General features: G+C 48.4%; 1 protein-coding gene across 6 annotated transcripts in view; it reads left to right on the top strand.

The window, feature by feature from the left end:
• The window catches only part of ccser2a (coiled-coil serine-rich protein 2a), an 883,756-nt gene that overhangs the window by 699,357 nt on the left and 160,927 nt on the right, over window positions 1–23,472 (top strand). The gene's annotated exons all lie outside the window — the stretch shown is intronic.

Below are 23,472 nucleotides of genomic sequence, written 5' to 3'. Positions count from 1 at the left end.
CATCCACTGCTTTACCTTCATCCACATGCTTGGTCACCTCCTCAAAGAATTCAATAAGATTTGTAAGGCAAGACCTACCCCTCACAAATCCGTGCTGACTATCCCGAATCAAGCAGTGTCTTTCCAGATGCTCAGAAATCCTATCCTTCAGTACCCTTTCCATTACTTTGCCTACCACCGAAGTAAGACTAACTGGCCTGTAATTCCCAGGGTTATCCCTAGTTCCTTTTTTGAACAGGGGCACGACATTCGCCACTCTCCAATCCCCTGGTACCACCCCTGTTGACAGTGAGGACGAAAAGATAATTGCCAACGGCTCTGCAATTTCATCTCTTGCTTCCCATAGAATCCTTGGATATATCCCGTCAGGCCCGGGGGACTTGTCTATCTTCAAGTTTTTCAAAATGCCCAACACATCTTCCTTCCTAACAAGTATTTCCTCGAGCTTACCAATCTGTTTCACACTGTCCTCTCCAACAATATCGCCCGTCTCATTTGTAAATACAGAAGAAAAGTACTCATTCAAGACCTCTCCTATCTCTTCAGACTCAATACACAATCTCCCGCTACTGTCCTTGATCGGACCTACCCTCGCTCTAGTCATTCTCATATTTCTCACATATGTGTAAAAGGCCTTGGGGTTTTCCTTGATCCTACCCGCCAAAGATTGTTCATGCCCTCTCTTAGCTCTCCTAATCCCTTTCTTCAGTTCCCTCCTGGCTATCTTGTATCCCTCCAATGCCCTGTCTGAACCTTGTTTCCTCAGCCTTACATAAGTCACCTTTTTCCTCTTAACAAGACATTCAACCTCTCTTGTCAACAATGGTTCCCTCACTCGACCATCTCTTCCCTGCCTGACAGGGACATACATATCAAGGACACGTAGCACCTGTTCCTTGAACAAGTTCCACATTTCACTTGTGTCCTTCCCTGCCAGCCTATGTTCCCAACTTATGCACTTCAATTCTTGTCTGACAACATCGTATTTACCCTTCCCCCAATTGTAAACCTTGCCCTGTTGCACGTACCTATCCCTCTCCATTACTAAAGTGAAAGTCACAGAATTGTGGTCACTATCTCCAAAATGCTCCCCCACTAACAAATCTATCACTTGCCCTGGTTCATTACCCAGTACTAAATCCAATATTGCCCCTCCTCTGGTTGGACAATCTACATACTGTGTTAGAAAAGCTTCCTGGACACATTGCACAAACACCACCCCATCCAAACTATTTGATCTAAAGAGTTTCCACTCAATATTTGGGAAGTTAAAGTCGCCCATGACTACTACCCTATGACTTCTGCACCTTTCCAAAATCTGTTTCCCAATCTGTTCCTCCACATCTCTGCTACTATTGGGGGGCCTAGAGAAAACTCCGAACAAGGTGACTGCTCCTTTCCTATTTCTGACTTCAACCCATACTACCTCAATAGGGTGATACTCCTCGAACTGCCTTTCTGCAGCTGTTATACTATCTCTAATTAATAATGCCACCCCCCCCCCACCTCTTTTACCACCCTCCCTAATCTTATTGAAACATCTATAACCAGGGACCTCCAACCTTGGGTTGGGTAAATTGTCAGAGTCTTCATCTGGTGGCGCAAACAATGTGGGTGGACTGTCATTGTCTTGCTGTTGTCCTTCATTTGGGCTTGGTCTGTCATTGTCGCTTTATTCTTCACTGTAGCATGATAGACCGTCATGGTCGTCCTGCTGTGCACTGGAGCGTGGTAGACTGTCATAGTCTTCTTGCTGTTTACTTGAGCATGGCAGACTTGCATCGTCTGCCACTAGTTGGCAGAGGAGGTTGCTAGACCCTCATGGTCTTGTTCCTGCAAGGACTGCGCGTCGGAGTCTTGCATTGCTTCTATCGTGGAGGCTGCCCACGAGCTCGCTGCGGAGGCTTGTGACCGAGGAGTCACGTCTTGTTCGTGCAAGGACTGAGCTCTGGAGTCTTGCATGTCTTCTTTCATAGAGTCGGGAACCCTGAGCGGTGCGTGGACCACGCTCTGTGTGTCAGCAGGCCGCTCCCTTTGGGCTTGTACCGCTCTCTGTCTCTTGGTTTCAGGCTGCAGCATCATCCTGCACTCACGGGTCGGGATGTCGTATATGCTGGGCTGAAGATCCTCAAATTCGAAGAACGAATCCGCGTCTGCGTTGGATTCAGTACGGGGGTCGCCAATGTGCAACACGTCTAGTTGCGGTTCGGATTTGGTACTCTGGTAGCCTCCCAAGGTGAAAGGTTCATCCGAGTCGTAGTCTTCTAGGACTATATCATCACTGTTTGCGTCGGAGCTGGCATTGGGATCGCGAGGTCCAGAGAAAATGTAAAGGTCGGTATCGAAGTATTCTAGGTCGGAATTATCGGTTTGGGCGTTGGTAACTGCTTGATGCAGGGTTCTTCGGAGGTTAATTTCATTTTCTGGTTCAATTTGAGGCATTGTGCTGTCATTCCAGGTGAAGGAATGTTGTTTTACGGCTTTAAAAGATTTTTTCTTTGATTTGGGATGTTTCCCCTTTAAATGGGCCTCTGACGTTATGGCGCATGTGACGTAGCGCATAGGAAGCGAATGCGCATGTGCAGATCGCTGTTCCTTTACCGATGGCGGTTTTCGTGATTGCGCGGCGCCTTGCGCATGCGCAAATGGATCTTCCCGTTCTGCACACTTCTCGCGCAACTGTGCAAGTGCAGACCCTTTAGAAAGATGGCCGCCGATCAAAACTGTTCTCTGCTCCGGAATTTCGACCTCGAGGTAAGTACTGGCCCTTCTCTTACCTTTTCTTGCTGGTTGGAGTGTGTTTTCCTCACAGTATTTGCCGAATTTGTCCAGGACTGCCTGGAAGTCGCTCCTGTTTTGCCCCTTGGAGAACTTGCCTGGGTATCGTTGCTGGTTGTCACTGTACGCTGAGGTATGGCTATGTGGATTGAAACAGTTCAGTCCTGGTACCATGATTTGTTATGTTGTAGGTGTAACATAAGCGGCTTCCTTGTGGTGCACTTGACAATGGAAGGTTCAGACGTGGAGATAACCTCAACACGTTTATTAAACTATTTACACTTCTATTACTCGGGTTTGACACTACTGCTAATCCTACTATAGCTACCCAGACTGACTAACCAGTTGCTGCAATCCACGTGGTGGGTGTAATATTGAATCAACACTGTGTCTGTACTCTCTGACTGTCTCCACTGGAAAGAGGCAGATCGTGTGTGGTGTCCTTTATATATGGGTTGGTGTAATGCCCCCCCTGTGGTCGTGTCACCTCCTTGCATAGCGTGAATGTCCATTGGTCGTGTCCTATCTACCTGATCTATTGGTTGAGTGTGTGTGTGATGTCTTTGGTGCTCCCTCTAGTGTCTAGCTAGCCTACAATAATTTACATTGATGCACATCACCACAACCCTCACCTTTTGAATTGAGTTCTGTGAAGTCAGCATGGGCAAAATTTGAATTGAAAATAAAATATTCCCCAAGAAAAGAACAGAAATGCAGAAATATAAGAGGAAGAGCTTCAATTATTGTTGAGCATGAAAGCGATCTTTTAAAGAAACCAGAGAGGCGGAAAGATTTCCAGCTTTCTTCAATTATCCCAGAGTTTGTCCCAAGAAGTCAGATATGGGAAATGCCTAAAATAAAAAGCCTGTAAATTTTAGGTAAACCTCTTATTAAGGTCACTGGAGCGGAAATAGTTTGAAATGTTGATCAAAACTCCTGAAAAGATGACGACGATCACATGTACCACAAAGGCAGCAGCTCCACACCAATCAGGACTTTCAAATACATATTTCGAAAATGTGCCAGTCTCTAAAATTTGAATCACAGGTTAACCAGGCTGCTGGGAACAAAAAGCAAAGCAGCTTTATTTTAGAGGGGTAGATGACTTTAGAATTGCGGGCTTGTGATAACCTGGTAACAGATACTTGAGGTTGCAATCCTGTTGTAGCACCAAATGCAACCCTAGTGGCAATGAGCATAATCCACAGAACCACCCACCCACTCTGCCTTCCTCAGGTTTCAGAGTTGTACCCTGTGATGGGACAGCTTGAGGAATATCAGCCAATGGCAGACAAATAGTCCAAGGATCCAAACTGCTACTTGAGAGTTGAATATACCAACATTTGAATTAATAGGATACTCAAGATCACTGTAGCTATTTAAAAACCCAACTGTGAGGGGAAATAACACAGGATAAGAATGTGATTCTTCCTGCCACTTCCCTAAGGCAGGTGCACTGTTTTATCCCTATCCCACCTCCAGAGAAAGCTAACCGATCAGGCTATTTAATTTTGATAGGGACAGAAGGGGACTGATTATTTTCAACCTAGTTATTTGTGACTGTCCGAGAAAATGCAGATTGTTCAAATCTGTCGTGTAGTACTGTGCGTTAAAATATTGTGCATGATTTACTGGCCTCATCTCGCCCGACTTGGTGACGCAACGAGGCTGTTGAATCTCATGGGATTCAGGCCATTTGAGACATCGCGATCTCGATCTTATCTGTACTGGGCGAGGTACAGATATACATGTTATTAGGGTACCAGACCAGGCCCAACAGCGGCGAGGATATTGGACAGAAACTCCAATAAATACTGTGCGGAAAGAATAATTCATGCCAGGAGTGATTGCAGGAAGAAATAGGGGTTTGCTATTTTTAAAAGAAACCTTTATTGGGAATACAATATTAAACTCTTTCACTTCACACCTGAAAAGAACAGGTTACAATTACTCCTTAAACACTACTGCTCAATCCCCATTAAACAACAAGACCAGAAACATACAGCCCTCACTCCATTTTAAAATCAACATGGCAGAGAGTAATACTTGCTTTACAGAACAGTTTTGGACTCCTGTTAGAACCCCTGCAGGCACTAGCTGAATGACTTCAAAAAGCTGGTTCACCTGCCGTATTTCAGCATCTTTCTTGGCCTCCAACAAGACTGTTCCTATTATTACTCTTGTGTTAACTAACCTACTGTGAGAGAATTGTGGACTCAGTGTCAGACAGATCGGACTTTTAACTCCTCCCAAAATGGGTCTCTGCATTCGTTCGCTCCACCCATCGATGACCTCATCTCCCCAAGCTGAAAAACAAATTGACTCTGCAGGCTGAAAGGACATCAACTCCCCAAGGACCCCCCCCCCCCCCCCCCCCCCCCACCAGCCAAACCGCAGTCCATTAACCCAGACTGAAAAACTCATTCCCCTGGTCAATTTCACCTTCTGGCTCCTAAACGCTCCCGTGCCCTGAAAAACAGAATCCTTTTTGAAAACATGACCATTGAAGGCTGACACACTATAAGCCTCGGCTTTTAACCCTGAAATTGTCCTTGAATTTAGAATCCAACATTCCTAAAATCCCCCATTTGTCACAATCTGATTCTACCTCAGGAATTAACTGCCTCCCCAGCGAACCCTGGACTGGGTGGGCGGGTGTGGGTGACCTTCAAGCTCCCTTAGAGATTGGGGCACCCTTTCAAAATGGCCATCAGATGTCTGAGGAGCTGAACTCGCCGGTGAGGAGCTGAACTCGCCGGTGAGGAGCTGAACTCGCCGGTGAGGAGCTGAACTCGCCGGTGAGGAGCTGAACTCGCCGGTGAGGAGCTGAACTCGCCGGTGAGGAGCTGAACTCGCCGGTGAGGAGCTGAACTCGCCGGTGAGGAGCTGAACTCGCCGGTGAGGAGCTGAACTCGCCGGTGAGGAGCTGAACTCGCCGGTGAGGAGCTGAACTCGCCGGTGAGGAGCTGAACTCGCCGGTGAGGAGCTGAACTCGCCGGTGAGGAGCTGAACTCGCCGGTGAGGAGCTGAACTCGCCGGTGAGGAGCTGAACTCGCCGGTGAGGAGGGCCCCAAAGTGATGAAAACATTTCTTTTTTTAAAAAAATATATTTTATTCAAGATTTTTTGGCCAAACACAACAGTACGTAGTGTTTCTTTTAAACAACAATAAAGCAATATAAATAACAGTGGCCAGTTTTAAACAAATAGATAAATAATATATGAACAGAAACAAAAACCAAACTAAATGGCAACTGCCTTGTCAAAAATAAATACTCTCCAAAGATACAATCCAACAGTCCAATATACATTACCTAAAACAAGAGCCTATACATATACAATAACATCCCTGAGAGTCCGTCCGATTCCTCCCCCCCCCCTCCCCCCTGGGTTGCTGCTGTTGACTTCTTTTCCATTCCCTCTATCTTTCTGTGAGGTAGTCGACGAACGGTTGCCACCGCCTGGTGAACCCTTGAGCCGGTCCCCTTAGGACAAACTTAATCCGTTCTAACTTTATAAACCCTGCCATGTTGTTTATCCAGGTCTCCACACCTGGGGGCTCGGCTTCCTTCCACATTAACAATATCCTGCGCCGGGCTACTAGGGACGCAAAGGCCAAAACATCAGCCTCTCTCGCCTCCTGCACTCCCGGCTCTTGTGCAACCCCAAATATAGCCAACCCCCAGCTTGGTTCGACCTGAACCCCCACCACCTTCGAAAGCACCTTTGCCACCCCCACCCAAAACCCCTGTAGTGCCGGGCATGACCAGAACATGTGGGTGTGATTCGCTGGGCTTCTCGAGCATCTCGCACACCTATCCTCTACCCCCAAAAATTTACTGAGCCGTGCTCCAGTCATATGCGCCCTGTGTAACACCTTAAATTGTATCAGGCTTAGCCTGGCACACGAGGACGATGGGTTTACCCTGCGTAGGGCATCAGCCCACAGCCCCTCCTCAATCTCCTCCCCCAGCTCTTCTTCCCATTTCCCTTTCAGCTCATCTACCATGATCTCCCCCTCGTCCTTCATCTCCCTATATATTTCCGACACCTTACCATCCCCCACCCATGTCTCTGAGATCACTCTATCCTGCACCTCCTGCGTCGGGAGCTGCGGGAATTCCCTCACCTGTTGCCTCGCAAAAGCCCTCAGTTGCATATACCGAAATGCATTCCCTTGGGGCAACCCATATTTTTCCGTCAGCGCTCCCAGACTCGCAAACGTCCCATCTACGAACAAATCTCTCAATTGTGCTACCCCTGCTCTTTGCCATGCTCCAAATCCCCCATCCATTCTCCCCGGAACAAACCTATGGTTATTTCTTATCGGGGACCGCACCGAGGCTCCCGTCTTTCCCCTATGCCATCTCCACTGCCCCCAAATTTTCAATGTAGCCACCACCACCGGGCTTGTGGTGTATTTCTTCTGTGAGAACGGCAACGGTGCCGTCACCATAGCCGTCACCATAGCCTGTAGGCTAGTCCCCCTGCAGGACGCCCTCTCCAATCTCTTCCACGCTGCTCCCTCCTCTTCTCCCATCCACTTACACACCATTGAAACATTGGCGGCCCAGTAGTACTCACTTAGGCTCGGTAGTGCCAGCCCCCCCCCCCCCCCCCCCCCCCCCCCTGTCCCGACTACGCTGCAAAAATCCCCTCCTCACTCTCGGGGTCTTCCCGGCCCACACAAAACTCATAATACTCTTCTCGATTCTTTTGAAAAAAGCCTTCGTGACCACCACCGGGAGGCACTGAAACACAAAAAGGAATCTCAGGAGGACATTTTAACCGCCTGCACCCTACCTGCCAGTGACAGGGACACCATGTCCCATCTCTTAAAGTCCTCCTCCATCTGTTCCACCAACCGCGTTAAATTTAACCTATGCAATGTGCCCCAATTCTTGGCTATCTGGATCCCCAGGTACCGAAAGTCCCTTGTTACCTTCCTCAACGGTAAATCCTCTATTTCTCTGCTCTGCTCCCCTGGATGCACCACAAACAACTCACTTTTCCCCTTGTTCAATTTATACCTTGAAAAATCCCCAAACTCCCCAAGTATCCGCATTATCTCTGGCATCCCCTCCACCGGGTCCGCCACATATAGCAACAAATCATCCGCATACAGAGATACCCGGTGTTCTTCTCCTCCCCTGAGTACTCCCCTCCACTTCCTGGAACCCCTCAATGCTATGGCCAGGGGCTCAATCGCCAGTGCAAACAATAACGGGGACAGAGGACATCCTTGCCTCGTCCCTCTATGGAGCCGAAAATAATCAGACCCCCGTCCATTCGTGACCACGCTCGCCATCGGGGCCCTATACAGCAACTGTACCCATCTGATATACCCATCTCCAAAGCCAAATCTCCTCAGCACCTCCCACAAATAATCCCACTCCACTCTTATCAAATGCTTTCTCGGCATCCATCGCCACCACTATCTCCGCTTCCCCCTCTGGTGGGGGCATCATCATTACGCCTAGCAGCCTCCGTATATTTGTATTCAGCTGTCTCCCCTTCACAAACCCAGTTTGGTCCTCATGAACCACCCCCGGGACACAATCCTCTATCCTCGTTGCCATTACCTTGGCCAGAATCTTAGCGTCCACATTCAGGAGGGAAATAGGCCTATAGGACCCGCATTGCAGCGGGTCTTTTTCCTTCTTTAGGAGGAGCGATATCGTTGCCTCTGACATAGTCGGGGGCAGCTGCCCCCTTTCCCTCGCCTCATTAAAGGTTCTCATCAGTAGCGGGGCCAACAAGTCCATATATTTCCTATAGAATTCAACTGGGAATCTGTCTGGTCCCGGGGCCTTCCCCGCCTGCATGCTCCCAATCCCTTTCACTACTTCTTCCGTCTCAATCTGTGCTCCCAGTCCCGCCCTCTCCTGCTCCTCCACCTTAGGAAATTCCAGCTGATCCAGAAAGCACATCATTCTCTCCTTCCCATCCGGGGTCTGAGCTTCATATAATCTTTCATAAAATGCCTTGAACACTCCATTCACTCTCTCCGCTCCCCGCTCCATCTCTCCCTCCTCATCTCTCACCCCCCCTATCTCCCTCGCTGCTCCCCTTTTCCTCAGTTGGTGGGCCAGCAACCTGCTCGCCTTCTCCCCATATTCGTACTGTACATCCTGTGCCTTCCTCCATTGTGCCTCTGCATTACCCGTAGTCAACAAGTCAAATTCTACATGTAGTCTTTGCCTTTCCCTGTACAGTCCCTCCTCCGGTGCCTCCGCATATTGTCTGTCCCCCCTCAGAAGTTCTTTCAACAACTGCTCCCTTTCCCCACCCTCCTGCTTTCCTTTATGTGCCCTAATAGATATCAGCTCCCCTCTAACGACTGCCTTCAGCGCCTCCCAGACCACTCCCACCTGAACCTCCCCATTATCATTGAGTTCCAACTACCTTTCAATACACCCCCTCACCCTTAAACACACCCCCTCATCTGCCAATAATCCCATGTCCATTTTCCAGGGTGGACGCTGTTCTTTTTCCTCCCCTATCTCCAGGTCCACCCAATGTGGAGCGTGATCCGAAATAGCTATAGCCGTGTACTCCGTCCCCGTCACCTTCGGGATCAGTGCCCTTCCCAAAACAAAAAAGTCTATCCGTGAATAAACTTTGTGGACATAGGAGAAAAACGAAAACTCCTTACTCCTAGGTCTACTAAATCTCCAGGGGTCTACTCCTCCCATCTGCTCCATAAAGTCCTTAAGCACCCTAGCTGCAGCCGGCCTCCTTCCGGTCCTGGACCTCGATCTGTCCAGCCCTGGTTCCAGCACCATGTTAAAATCTCCACCCATTACCAACTTCCCCACCTCTAGGTCTGGGATACGTCCTAACATACGCCTCATAAAGTTGGCATCATCCCAGTTCGGGGCATATACATTCACTAAGACCACCGCCTCCCCATGCAATTTGCCACTCACCATCACGTATCTGCCCCCACTATCCGCCACTATGGTCTTTGCCTCAAACATTACCCGCTTCCCCACTAGTATAGCCACCCCCCTGTTTTTTGCGTCTAGCCCCGAATGAAACACCTGCCCCACCCATCCTTTGCGTAGTCTGACCTGGTCTATCAGTTTCAGATGCGTCTCCTGCAGCATAACCACATCTGCCTTAAGTTTCTTTAGGTGTGCGAGTACCCGTGCCCTCTTTATCGGCCCGTTCAGCCCTCACACATTCCACGTGATCAGCCGGGTTGGGGGGCTCTTTACCCCCCCCCCCCCCCTGTCGACTAGCCATCTCCTTTTTCAATCCAGCTCCTCACCCGGTTCCCACGTAGCCGTATCTCCCCCCAACGGCACCCTCCCGCCCCGACCACCCCACCCCATACCAGCGCCCCCTTCTCCCCAGCAGCAGCAACCCAGTTAACCCCCCCCCCGCTAGATCCCTCACTAGCGTAATTGCACCCCCCATGTTGCTCCCAGAAGTCAGCAAACTCTGGTCGACCTCGGCTTCCCCCAGTGACCTCGGCTCCCACTGTGCGAGGCCCCCTCCTTCCTGCTTCCCTGTTCCCGCCATGATTACCATAGCGCAGGAACAAAGCCCGCGCTTCCCATTTGGCCCCGCCCCCAATGGCCGGCGCCCCCAGCTCCTCATCCTCCCTCCCCCCTCCCCACGACATGGGGAAGAGAGAAAAGTTACAGGGTCGCAGGATTAACAACTTGGGAAATCATCTCTTCCCCCATTTCCCCCCCTTCACCCCACCACTTTGTCCCAAACGTTCTTTTTCTAGCCCGCTCACTCCAGTTTCTCCTTGACAATAAATGTCCACGCCTCTTCTGCCGTTTCAAAGTAGTGGTGTTTCCCTTGATGTGTGACCCACCGTCTTGCCGGCTGCAGCATTCCAAATTTAACCTTTTGTGCAGCGCCGCCTTGGCCCGATTAAAGCTTGTCCTCCTTCTCGCCACCTCCGCAGTCCAATCTTGATATACGCCGATCACCGCGTTCTCCCACCTACTGCTCTGAGTTTTCTTTGCCCATCTGAGGACCATCTCTCTGTCCTTATATCGGAGAAATCTCACCACTATGGCTCGAGGAATTTCTCCAGCCCTCGGTCTTCGCGCCTAACTCGATAGGCTCCCTCCACCTCCAACGGGCCCGTCGAGGCCTCCAATCCCATTAACGAGTGCAGCATCGTGCTCACATATGCCCCGACGTCCGCCCCTTCTGCACCTTCGGGAAGACCAAGAATCCTTAAATTCTTCCTCCTTGCATTATTCTCCAGCACCTCCAGCCTTTCCACACACCTTTTGTGTTGTGCCTCGTGCATCTCTGTCCTCACCACTAGGCCCTGTATGTCGTCCTCATTCTCAGCAGCCTTTGCCTTCACGACCCGAAGCTCCTGCTCCTGGGTCTTTTGCTCCTCCTTTAGCCCTTCAATCGCCTGTAATATCGGGGCCAACAGCTTCTTCTTCATCTCCTGATGAAAACATTTCTAAGTGTGGGCTTGACCAGGAGTGATTCCACAAGGCCAAAAGAAAATGACTTGAGTGTGGTTGAATAGTGGTGTGAATCTCACCAAAAAGCTGGCAAGCCTGTCCAAAGTGACACGTAGAAATCGTTTGGTTGAATTCCACCTGCTGGTTGAGTGCGCATGCAACCCAGGTAGATCAAAATGGAAAGTGAATGTTCGGAGAAGTAAAGGATCTGGGTTTGAATGCAGCTCAGTCAGAATGAAAATGGAACTCGTCTGTCAAGAGGAGCAACGTCTGTCAATTCTGGGACTTGGGTTGCAATGCGGCCTCTCCAAACTAGGAATAAAACCTAGTTTTATTCCCTCTGATGACCATCTGATAGGGGACTGGTTGGTGCTGTGCCAGAGGTTTGCAGGCGCCGGAATGTGGCGACTAGGGGCTTTTCACAGTAACTTCATTGAAGCCTACTTGTGACAATAAGTGATTTTCATTTCATTTAATGGATAGACAGGCAGCACAGAGACTGAGTGACAATCTCCAATCACTGATGGGTGTCAGAAATAGAAAATCGAAGGGTTTTAGGTATCAAAGACCTGTTACTAATAGATGGGTTACATAGAACAAAGTTACTCTTGTGTTGGGTATTAATTGGCATTTCAATTAAATTCTTAGATGCTATCAATCCATCTTTTTATTCAGGTCTTTATTGATCAATTTGACATTAGGTCCAATCCACTTAGAATTCACTATTAGAGTGAAAACATCATTGATTTAAAGGAAGAACACTTTGTCTCCTCAATGCTTAAAAAGCATCAAGCTCAGGCTTAAGCTTGAGTCAGTGGTTATGAAGTGTGACTGCATTGAAGATTCTAGTTGCCTCCTGCTGTTGGGAAAATGGATGGAGAAATAACTGAGAGACGCATTGATTAGGTAAGGACTATTTTAAGCTCTTGCCTTCACTGAGTGCCGTTCTGCGGTACAGAGTGTACTTAACTTGGGGCTGTATTTTTGATTCATCAACCGTGAAACCTATCTTTCTGCATCTTTTCCAAATTTAAAGTTTAACAGGTTATTGCGCTGAATCACCCGGCAGTTGACTCCCAAGCAAATGTTTGCCAGCTTCTACGAACAAGGATCAATATTAGTTTGAACTCTACGTATAAAAGCATCATGGTATTATTTCCACTTACAAATTCAACACAATTTTTGTGTGCCAGCAGGAAGCATTTCTATTCCTTAGCCAGATAGCAAACTCATCCAGAAATTTGTAGAAACGTTTTAGAATTAATTTGAGGGTGGCATATGCTCAGAATTTATTGTATTATATTTTGCTCTACATTTATTTGGCCAGCTGAGGTACAGTTCGGCACCTATTGGAAGAATGGGAATGGGACCAATTTCCCAGCACCTGCAGCCTCTCCAGTCAGATTGGGATAAATAATGCAGATTCCCTTGCTGCCGGGACCAAGTGCTGTTTGATTCAACCAGTATTTATTTCCATACTAAGTGAAACATTTCGCAGTTTTGTATTCAATTAAAAGATTATATCCAAAAATAATGACTAAAAAAGACTAATTTGGCCAGTCCCTTCTCCTATTAGTTAGTTTAGTCAGAGAGGCAGAGGAACCATTGAAATTCATTTTTAATATTGAGAATAGACCATACATTGGAACTGATAAATAATTACCTATTGGGTACAATAAATCTTGTTGGTGGATCAATCCCAGCATTTCCTCCCTTTACTCTCCAGAAATGTATCTGATGACCTTGTACCTGCTTGTGCCAGCTGCTCCTGACATTCCTGCTCTGCCTTCCACAAATCTATTACCCTAGGACTTGTAATGTTTCCCTTCTGTTAATTGTACATCACAGATTATCATAGAATTTACAGTGCAGAAGGAGGCCATTCGGCCCATCGAGTCTGCACCGGCTCTTGGAAAGAGCACCCTACCCAAGGTCAACGTCAACACCTCCACCCTATCCCCATAACCCAGTAACCTCACCCAACACTCAGGGCAATTTTGGACACTAAGGGCAATTTATCATGGCCAATCCACCTAACCTGCACATCTTTGGACTGTGGGAGGAAACCGGAGCACCCGGAGGAAACCCACGCAGACACGGGGAGGATGTGCAGACTCCGCACAGACAGTGACCCAAGCCGGAATCGAACCTGGGACCCTGGAGCTGTGAAGCAATTGTGCTATCCACAATGCTACCGTGCTGCCCAGCATGGAAGCATTATTAAATTTAGGACATTCATAAGATCATAACAAAGACAAACTTCATGGTGACTGTTTTAGATTGTGCAGCCAGTGTAAACCCCATTGTATGTGCCAATTAACACATAACACAGAAATTTTGAAAAACCTGAGGGTCGACAAGTCCCTGGGCCAGATGGGATAAACCCAAGGATTCTTTGGGAGGCAAGGGCTGAGATTGCAGAGCGTTTGGCTTTGGTCTTTGGTCCTCGCTGTCCATGGGGATAGTGCCAGCGGACTGGAGAGTGGCGAATGTTGTTCCTCTGTTCAAGAAAGGGAATAGGAATGACCCTGGTAATTATAGGCCAGTTAGTCTTACTTCGGTGGTCGGGAAGATAATGGAAAAGGTCCTGAAGGATACGATTTGTGAACATTTGGAAAGATGCAGCTTAATCCGGGATAGTCAACACGGATTTGTGAAGGGTAGGTCTTGCCTCACAAATTTGATTGAATTCTTTGAGGAGGTAACCAAGTGTGTAGATGAAGGTAGAGCAGTTGATGTCGTATACCTGGATTTTAGTAAGGCGTTTGATAAGGTTCCCCATGGTCGGCTCATGAAGAAAGTAAGGAGGTGTGGGATAGAGGGAAATTTAGCCAATTGGATAAGTAACTGGCTATCATATAGAAGTGGTGGATGGAAAATTTTCTGACTGGAGACCAGTTACCAGCGGTGTACCACAGGGATCAGTGCTGGATCCTCTGCTATTTGTGAGTTTTATCACTGACTTGGAGGAGGGGGCTGAAGGGTGGGTCAGTAAATTTGCTGATGACACCAAGATTGGTGGAGTAGTGGATGAGGTGGAGGGCTGTTGTAGGCTGCAAAGAGACATTGATAGGATTCAGAGCTGGGCCGAAAAATGGCAGATGGAGTTTAACCCTGATAAGTGCGAGGCGATTCATTTTGGTAGAAAAAATTTGAATGCGGATTACAGGGTCAACGGCAGGGTTCTGAGGAATGTGGATGAACAGAGAGATCTTGGGGTTCATGTCCACAGATCTCTGAAGGTTGCCACTCCAGTAGATAGAGCTGTGAAGAAGGCTTATAGTGTGTTAGCGTTTATTAACAGGGGGCTTGAGTTTAAGAGTCACGGAGTTATGCTGCAACTATACATGACCCTGGTGAGACCACATTTGAAGTATTGTGTGCAGTTCTGGTCACCTCATTATAGGAAGGATGTGGAAGCATTGGAAAAGGTACCAGGATGCTGCCTGGTTTGCAGGATAGGTCTTATGAGGAAACATTGAGGGAGCTAGGGCTTTTCTCTTTGGAGTGGAGGAGGATGAGAGGCGACTTAATAGAGGTTTATAAGATGATGAGGGGGATAGATAGAGTGGACGTTCAGAGACTATTTCCTCGGGTGGATGTAGCTGTTACAAGGGGGCATAACTATAAGATTCAGGGTGGGAGATATTGGAGGGATGTCCGAGGTAGGTTCTTTACTCAAGAGAGTGGTTAGGGTGTGGAATGGACTGCCTGCTGTGATAGTGGAGTCGGACACTTTCGGAACTTTCAAGCGGTTATTGGATCGGCACATGGATCGCACCAGAATGTCAGGGAGTGGGACAGCTTGATCTTGGTTTCGGACAATGCTCGGCACAACATGGAGGACCGAAGGGCCTGTTCTGTGCTGTACTGGTCTATGGTCTATAACAGTGAGGAAATGCATTGGTGATTCATACGATGGATAATTCTGTCTCTGCTTTGGTCTGGTAAAGTTTACAAACACAGCAGCTGATTATGTACATGTAATGCTTTTGATGTAATAAAACATCCCAAAATGCTTTATGAGAAGATTATCAAACATGACACCAAGTAGTGAGACGATGATCAAAAGCTTGGTCAGACTGCTAAGCTTTAAGAAGTGATAGCAGGAATGGTCAAACGGTTTATTATGCTAGCGGGGAGCAGTACGCTGGGAATACCAAGCGTCTGTCCGCTGGACATGAGAAATCATAAACATTTATCCAGTTACATAGCCTTCAATTCCATAAGAAACATTGGTTGCTGGGCAGTGCAGGGCTGCTCAATAACAGTTCGAATCCTCCCTTCTCAGCTCTCCTTGGGTTCTCTGGATACCTGTAGACTAGAACTACCTCACCTGCATTCCCTAAGAACAGCTGCTGATGAAGATTGTCTTTCTGAATAAGCCTTTTCAGTGTGAATCTGTGGGAACTAAGGGTTTACATATGTGGCCAAGCTAGTTCGCTAAAATCATATGATGCCTCACAATCTGTTATGTTCCATTTGGCAGCAGGTTTTAGGATTTGTAGAAATACTCGTGTGTATTATGGTATGTGTGTCGTATAATTATAGTTAGTGTGTGTGCATTATTACTGTGTCCTTGTGATTAGTGTGTGTCTATAGATTGTGCTTTGATATGCATTCAACACACCTCTCTCTCAATCTATATATATAATATATGTAGCTGTCCCTCATCCATCTTTCTCTCTCTCTCTCTCTCTCTCTCTCTCTCTCTCTCTCTCTCTTCCTCTCTCTCTCTTCCTCTCTCTCTCTTCCTCTCTCTCTCTCTTCCTCTCTCTCTCTTCCTCTCTCTCTTCCTGTCTCCCTCTCTCTCTTCCTGTCTCCCTCTCTCTCTTCCTCTCTCTCTTCCTCTCTCCCACTCTCTCTCTTCCTCTCTCCCTCTCTCTCTCTCCCTCTCTCCCTTCCTCTCTCCCTTCCTCTCTCCCTTCCTCTCTCCCTCTCTCTCTCCCTCTCTCCCTCCCTCTCCCTCCCTCTCTCTTTCTCCCTTCCCCCTTCTCTCTCTCTCTCCCCCTCTCTCTTCTGCCCCCTCTCTCTTCTGCCCCCTCTCTCTTCTGCCCCCCCTCTCTCTTCTGCCCCCCCCTCTCTCTTCCGCCCCCCCTCTCTCTTCCGCCCCCCCCTCTCTTCCGCCCCCTCTCTCTCTCTTCAGTCCCCTCTCTCTCTCTCTCTTCCGCCCCCTCTCTCTCTTCTGCCCCCTCTCTCTCTCTTCCGCCCCCTCTCTCTCTCTTCCGCCCCCTCTCTCTCTCTTCCGCCCCCTCTCTCTCTCTTCCGTCCCCTCTCTCTCTCTCTCTTCCGCCCCCTCTCTCTCTTCTGCCCCCTCTCTCTCTCTCTTCCGCCCCCTCTCTCTCTCTTCTGCCTCCTCTCTCTCTCTTCTGCCTCCTCTCTCTCTCTCTCTTCTGCCCCCTCTCTCTCTCTCTTCTGCCCCCTCTCTCTCTCTTTCTCTTCCGCCCCCTCTCTCTCTCTCTTCCGCCCCCTCTCTCTCTCTCTTCCACCCCCCTCTCTCTCTTCCGCTTCCTCTCTCTCTCTCTCTCTTCTGCCCCCTCTCTCTCTCTTCTGCCCCCTCTAATCTAAACTATAGACCAGTGAGCCTTACTTCTGTTGTGGGCAAAGTCTTGGAAAGCTTTATAAGAGATAGGATGTACAATCATCTGGAAAGGAATAATTTGATTAGAGATAGTCAACACGGTTTTGTGAAGGGTAGGTCGTGCCTCACAAACCTTATTGAGTTCTTTGAGAAGGTCACCAAACAGGTGGAGGAGGGTAAAGCAGTTGATGTGGTGTATATGGATTTCAGTAAAGCGTTCGATGAGGTTCCCCATGGTAGGCTACTGCAGAAAATACAGAGGCATAGGATTCAGGGTGATTTAGCAGTTTGGATCAGAAATTGGCTAGCTGGAAGAAGACAAAGGGTGGTGGTTGATGGGAAATGTTCAGCTTGGAGTCCAGTTACTAGTGGTGTACCACAAGGATCTGTTTTGGGGCCACTGCTCTTTGTCATTTTTATAAATGACCTGGAGGAGAACCTAGAAGGGTGGGTGAGTAAATTTGCAGATGACACTAAAGTCGGTGGAGTTGTGGACAGTGCGGAAGGATATTACAAGTTACAGAGGGACATAGATAAGCTGCAGTGCTGGACTGAGAGGTGGCAAATAGAGTTTAATGCAGAAAAGTGTGAGGTGATTCATTTTGGAAGGAATAACAGGAAGACAGAGTACTGGGCTAATGGTAAGATTCTTGGTAGTGTGAATGAGCAGAGAGATCTCGGTGTCCATGTACATAGATCCCTGAAAGTTGCCACCCAGGTTGAGAGGGTTGTTAAGAAGGCGTATGGTGTGTTAGCTTTTATTGGTAGAGGGATTGTGTTTCGGAGCCATGAGGTCATGTTGCAGCTGTACAAAACTCTGGTGCGGCCGCATTTGGAGTATTGCGTGCAATTCTGGTCACCGCATTATAGGAAGGATGTGGAAGCATTGGAAAGGGTGCAGAGGAGATTTACCAGAATGTTGCCTGGTATGGAGGGAAGATCTTATGAGGGAAGGCTGAGGGACTTGAGGCTGTTTTCGTTAGAGAGAAGGTTAAGAGGTGACTTAATTGAGGCATACAAGATGATCAGAGGATTAGATAGGGTGGGCAGTGAGAGCCTTTTTCCTCAGATGATGATGTCTAGCACGAAGGTCCATAGCTTTAAATTGAGGGGAGATAGATATAGGACAGATGTCAGAGGTAGGTTCTTTACTCCGAGTGGTAAGGGCATGGAATGCCCTGCCTGCAACAGTAGTGGACTCACCAACACGAAGGGCATTCAAATGTCATTGGATAGTGATATGGACGATAAGGGAATAGTGTAGATGGGCTTTAGAGTGGTTTCACAGGTCGGCGCAACATCAAGGGCCGAAGGGCATGTACTGCGCTGTAATGTTCTATGTTCTCTCTATCTTCTGCCCCCTTTCTCTCTCTTCCCCCCCCTCTCTCTCTTTCTCCCCCCCCTCTCTCTCTTTCTCCCCCCCCTCTCTCTCTTTCCCCCCCTCTCTCTCTCTCCACCCCCCCCCCCCCGTCTCTCTCTTCCCCCTCTCTCTCTCTTCACCTCTTTCTTTCTTTCCCGCCCCCCCCCCCCTCTCTCTCTTGCTCATCCCTGCACTCTCTCCCCTCCCACTCCTCGCTTTCAATAGGACCAAGAACTGGCTGGCTCCAAAAACTATTAAGTGTAGCCACGGCCATCTTTTGAAATGTCTATACCGGTGAAAGTTCAATGATGCACTGTCAGAATATCAAAACATTAGAGACATCAAATACATGTTAGAATGTCCATAAAGGCCAACTCTTTCACTACAAGAAACAGCAACACAACATTTCTAAGCTCTCAGTTCGAGAAGCACCGAGTGTTATTCGTTAGACCATGAACACGAGAGCAATGATTGCTTGAATATAAACAATGGGCTGGATTCTCCGTTTGGGAGACTATGTGCTGACGCCGGTGTGGGAACAGGGGTGTTTTACGCCTGAAATACGGGGCAGAACCTCCACCGATCCTCCGTCTGCTGGGGGGTTTGCAGGGACGCAGCGTAAAGCTCCCGTCTCGAGCTGCGGATATGGCTGGAGAATTGCCGGGTGTGTGGCCGCGCATGCGCATGGTGGCGGCCTGCAGCTGCAGCACCGTGCAACATGGCGCCGCCCGCACGCAGACCCAGCTTGCCAAATAGTGCCCCCCTTTGGCCTGGCTCACCACCCCCGGACCGCCCCCCACCAGTACCCCCAGCCACTGCCAAAGCCCCCCCTGCCTGCGGAGAAGCTCCCCCCGACTGTGGCGGCGCTGGACTCGGTTTGCAGATGCCGGGCTCCCGAAAAAAAATTACATGCGCCCCAGGCCGTCGGGAACTCGGCCCATCGGGGCAGAGCATCGGGGGGGAGGGCCTGAGGCTGCCCCGATGGCAAGCGGCACACTGAGGGGGCGGAGCATCGGGGGGAGGGCCTGAGGCTGCCCCGGTGGCAAGCGGCACACTGAGGGGGCGGAGCATCGGGGGAAGGGCCTGAGGCCGTCCCGGTGGCAAGCGGCACACTGAGGGGCGGAGCATCGCAAAAACAGCGCCACATCCGATTTTGGCGCCAAGGGGGATTCTCCAGCCGATCGCCGAATGCAATTTTGGCGTCAGAGACTGGAGAATCCCACCCACTAAGTGTAAAAACAATCGTGCTGAAAAATGTGAAACAAAAATGGAAAATTATGAACATGGTAGGACAGTTAGTGTTGTGCGAAGGAGAGAAGAATTGCTGGTTTAGCTGTGGACACCAGAATCATTAACATCTCTCTCTCCACAGATGCCATCTGGCCTGCTAAGTATTTCCAACATTCTCACTTATTGAACATGTTCATTTGTACTACTGAGTCTAAAGCTCTTTCAAGTTGGCGCACAGGTTATGTTGATTATGAGGAAAGGCGTTGATAAATCAAATTTAAAAATATCTGTCTGCCTCACAGTGCAGACCATTGTAAATTAAAATGCACATATTCAACACATTTGGAGTGAAATCTAACGGCAAATGATGATCAGTATCATAAAAAACAATTTGACTAAAAGGTAAGGCTCTCTCGAAGTAACCTGTCACTGTCCGCATCTTTGTCTACATTGCTGTCAGGTGATTTGACATCCTTCACTGAATAAGATATGTCTTTGGTTAGGTCCTGTGACCATTACCCTGTATCCAGGCGATAGAACAGCAAATAAACGACCAAGATCAGAACTAAACCGAGGTTATACCAGAGCTGTGACTGGACCATGCTGACCTTTTCTCATATTGGAAAGCAATTCCCTTGATCTATTGACAATAATAATTGTGAAATGCCAGAGCACAGTACTCCAAACCACATTGAATAGTCTGTAATCTTAAGGTACTTTTATCTTCCGCCTATAATAAAATCCAGCCTTCCAGCATCACATCCCCTCCCCATAAACCTTCCCACACAAGCTGCTTTCTGCAGGCGTTGAACATGGCAGTACAGAGAACATTTTGGGTCTCCTTTTCAGTTCCGGTTTTGTCTAACTTGCACATTATTAATGCCACTGATATCCAGCGCACTGTACTAACCGCACGTTTCATGGAGCCGGGGCAGTGCTGATGAATCCAGTTGTAATTCACAAAGCCCAGTAGGGCTCTCTGCTGAAGCCAAAACAGCTAAGATCACGTGCTTACATTTCCAAATGGAGCCTGCACCATAGCTACACTCAAATAGCATAAATACAAATGAAATCTATAGATGATCACGGCACAGAAGGAGGTAATTAGAAATGGAGGTGCCCACACTCTAGATTCTTACAAACACAATGAGAGGCTTTTTTAGGCCTTTATCAGACCCCATTTGGAGTACTGTGAGCAGTTTTGGGCCCCATATCTAAGGAAGGGTGTCCTGCCTTGGAAAGGGTCCAGAGGAGGTTCACAAGAATGATCCCTGGAATGAAGAGCTTGTCGTATGAGGAACGGTTGAGGTCTCTGGGTCTGTACTCGTTGGAGTTTAGAAGGATAAGGGGGACCTTACTTACAGGATACTGCGAGGCCTGGATAGAGTGGACGTGGAGAGATGTTCCCACTTGTAGGAAAAAGATCCAGAGGACACAATCTCAGACTAAAGGGACAATCCTTTAAAACCGAGATGAGGAGGAATTTCTTCAGCCAGAGGGTGGCGAGTCTGTGGAACACTTTGCTGCAGAAGGCTGTGGAGGCCAAATCACTGAGTGTCTTTAAGGCAGTGATAGATAGGTTCTTGATTAATAAGGGAATCAGGTTGTGGGGAGAAGGCAGAAGAATGGGGATGGGATAAATATCAGCCATGATTGAATGGCGGAGCAGATTCGATGGGCCGAGTGGTCTAATTCTGCTTCTATGTCTTATGGTCTTATGACAAGCTCTTCACTCCAGGGATCATTTTTGTGAACCTCCTCTGGACCCTTTCCAAGGCCAGCACATCCTTCCTTAGATTCTGAGCCCACAACTGCTCACAATACTTCAAATGGGGTCTAACCAGAGTCTTATAGAGCAGCACGGTAGCCTTGTGGATAGCACAATTGCTTCACAGCTCCAGGGTCCCAGGTTCGATTCCGGCTTGGGTCACTGTCTGTGCGGAGTCTGCACATCCTCCCCGTGTGTGCGTGGGTTTCCTCCGGGTGCTCCGGTTTCCTCCCACAGTCCAAAGATGTGCAGGTTAGGTGGATTGGCCATGCTAAATTACCCTTAGTGTCCAAAATTGCCCTTAGTGTTGGGTGGGGTTACTGGGTTATGGTGATAGGGTGGAGGTGTTGACCTTGGGTAGGGTGCTCTTTCCAAGAGCCGGTGCAGACTCGATGGGCCGAATGGCCTCCTTCTGCACTGTAAATTCTATGATAATCAGAAGTACATCCCTACTCTTGTATTCTAGCCCTCTTGACATGAATGCTAACATTGCATTTGCCTTCCGAACTGCCGACTGAACCTGCACATTAACCTTAAGAGAATCTTGAACAAGGACTCCCAAGTCCCTTTGTGCTTCTGATTTCCTAAACATTTATATTGGCCCTCTCCCCCCGTCCAATCCCTGTAACCCCACGTAATCTGCACATCTTTAGTCACTAAGAGGCAATTGATCATGGCCAATCCACCCAACCTGCACATCTTTGGACTGTGGGAGGAAACCGGAGCACCCAGAGGAAACCCACGCAGACACTGGGAGAAAGTGCAAACTGCACGCACACGCACACCCACCAACCACTCAACACACACACTCCCCAGCGCTTTGAGGCAGCAGTGCTAACCACTGAACCACCATTGTTGCTCTTTTTAGCCTTAGTTTATTAGCTCTGATTGTCACCTTTGCTCACGAGTCGCCAGGTATCTTTCTGATACCGCCACGTGGTTCAAGCTCGAGTTATGATTAGTAAGACAGCACATCGCTTAGTAAGATTGAAATCAACGGTCATTTATTATGTACAGCAATCAATACTTACACAATAATCCTACTATCTATATCAAAAGCTACCACTACTGGCCAATACTAAACTTTAGGAGATGGCCCACCAGGTCAGGGAAACGAATGGTTTATCGAATTGGATCTGGCCTGCGGGATTCAAAAGGCTGACACGGGTCGATGGCTAGGAGTCTCTATCGGGTAGCGATTGCTGGAGTCAGACTTACTGTTTCTGGTTGATGTTCTTGTGAAGGTTGCGAGCAGGTGAAGAAGGGAGAGAGAGAGAGATCTGAACTTGGCCCCTCAATTTATAGGGCCCAGGGGCTTCCCGCCTCTCGGGGCGGCCATTGACCCCGAGTCCCAAGTGATTGAACTTGTTCCCAATCACTGGGTTCGATATGCTCCAATAATGGGGCGATTCCTCGATTGGGGGGTGGTCGTTCACCTGTCATTGTTTCGGCCACTGCAGGCGCCGACAGGTCTGGACCGGCATTCAATTGCTAATATGTTGCAATTGTTCCCGGGGATAGCCGATTAAACTGGAAATGTCTGTGTTGATGTGCTGCTAATAGTCTTGGGTATCGATCTGGGCCGACTTCCCCAGATCCGAATACGCTATTCTGTCTGCAGCTGTCCGTTTGTGTCCTGTTGGCTGCTTTTCCCATCAGCCTTTTCGGTTAGCCATTTTAAATCGGGTTTTGGCCAAATTAATAGTGAATCAGCCATTTTAGGTGGCTACAGTCCCTCCTTGTGATCCTAACGCGAAGCGTGAAGGATCACATAAATGTTGTCCTTTCCGTTCCCTAACCGGGCGGGGGGTGGGGGGGACACCTCCTACATGGCCACTACTCTGACCCTAGCTATGCACAAAAATTTACCTAAACAATTCTTGAGGGCGCTATGTCAGGCAGGGGCATGCATCTAAAAAATGAAAACTTAGAACTTCTAATTTTACCTAAGTACACTCATCAAGCATTGCATCATCCTGTCTCTCTAAAACATACAACAACAATCATAACATTCCATATATTCTTTCCTGGCTTGGCAGTCAAGCTCAGGATCATACATTTTTTTTTGTTACTGGCAGTTTTGTACATCTTTTATTTATAGAAAAACGCAAGTGCTTGTTCTTTATTTTTTGTTTTATAGGTCGAGGGGGTCTGGGGTCTGGTCATAACTGAATATAGGGGATTGGATCCGGTATACCGGGGTTGGAGCGCGGTAGGCTCTCCTTCTCCATTTGCGGAGGCGCATAGTCTGTACTGCACAGCAGAGTATTGCCAGCGCTAATAGTGCTTCAATAACGTACGACAGGGAG

Source organism: Scyliorhinus torazame, chromosome 28 (assembly GCF_047496885.1).
Source record: "Scyliorhinus torazame isolate Kashiwa2021f chromosome 28, sScyTor2.1, whole genome shotgun sequence".
In the NCBI taxonomy this organism is placed as follows: Eukaryota; Metazoa; Chordata; class Chondrichthyes; order Carcharhiniformes; family Scyliorhinidae; genus Scyliorhinus; species Scyliorhinus torazame.
Note: the sequence above shows the minus strand (reverse complement) of the source record. Positions and strands in the feature narration are given on the sequence as shown.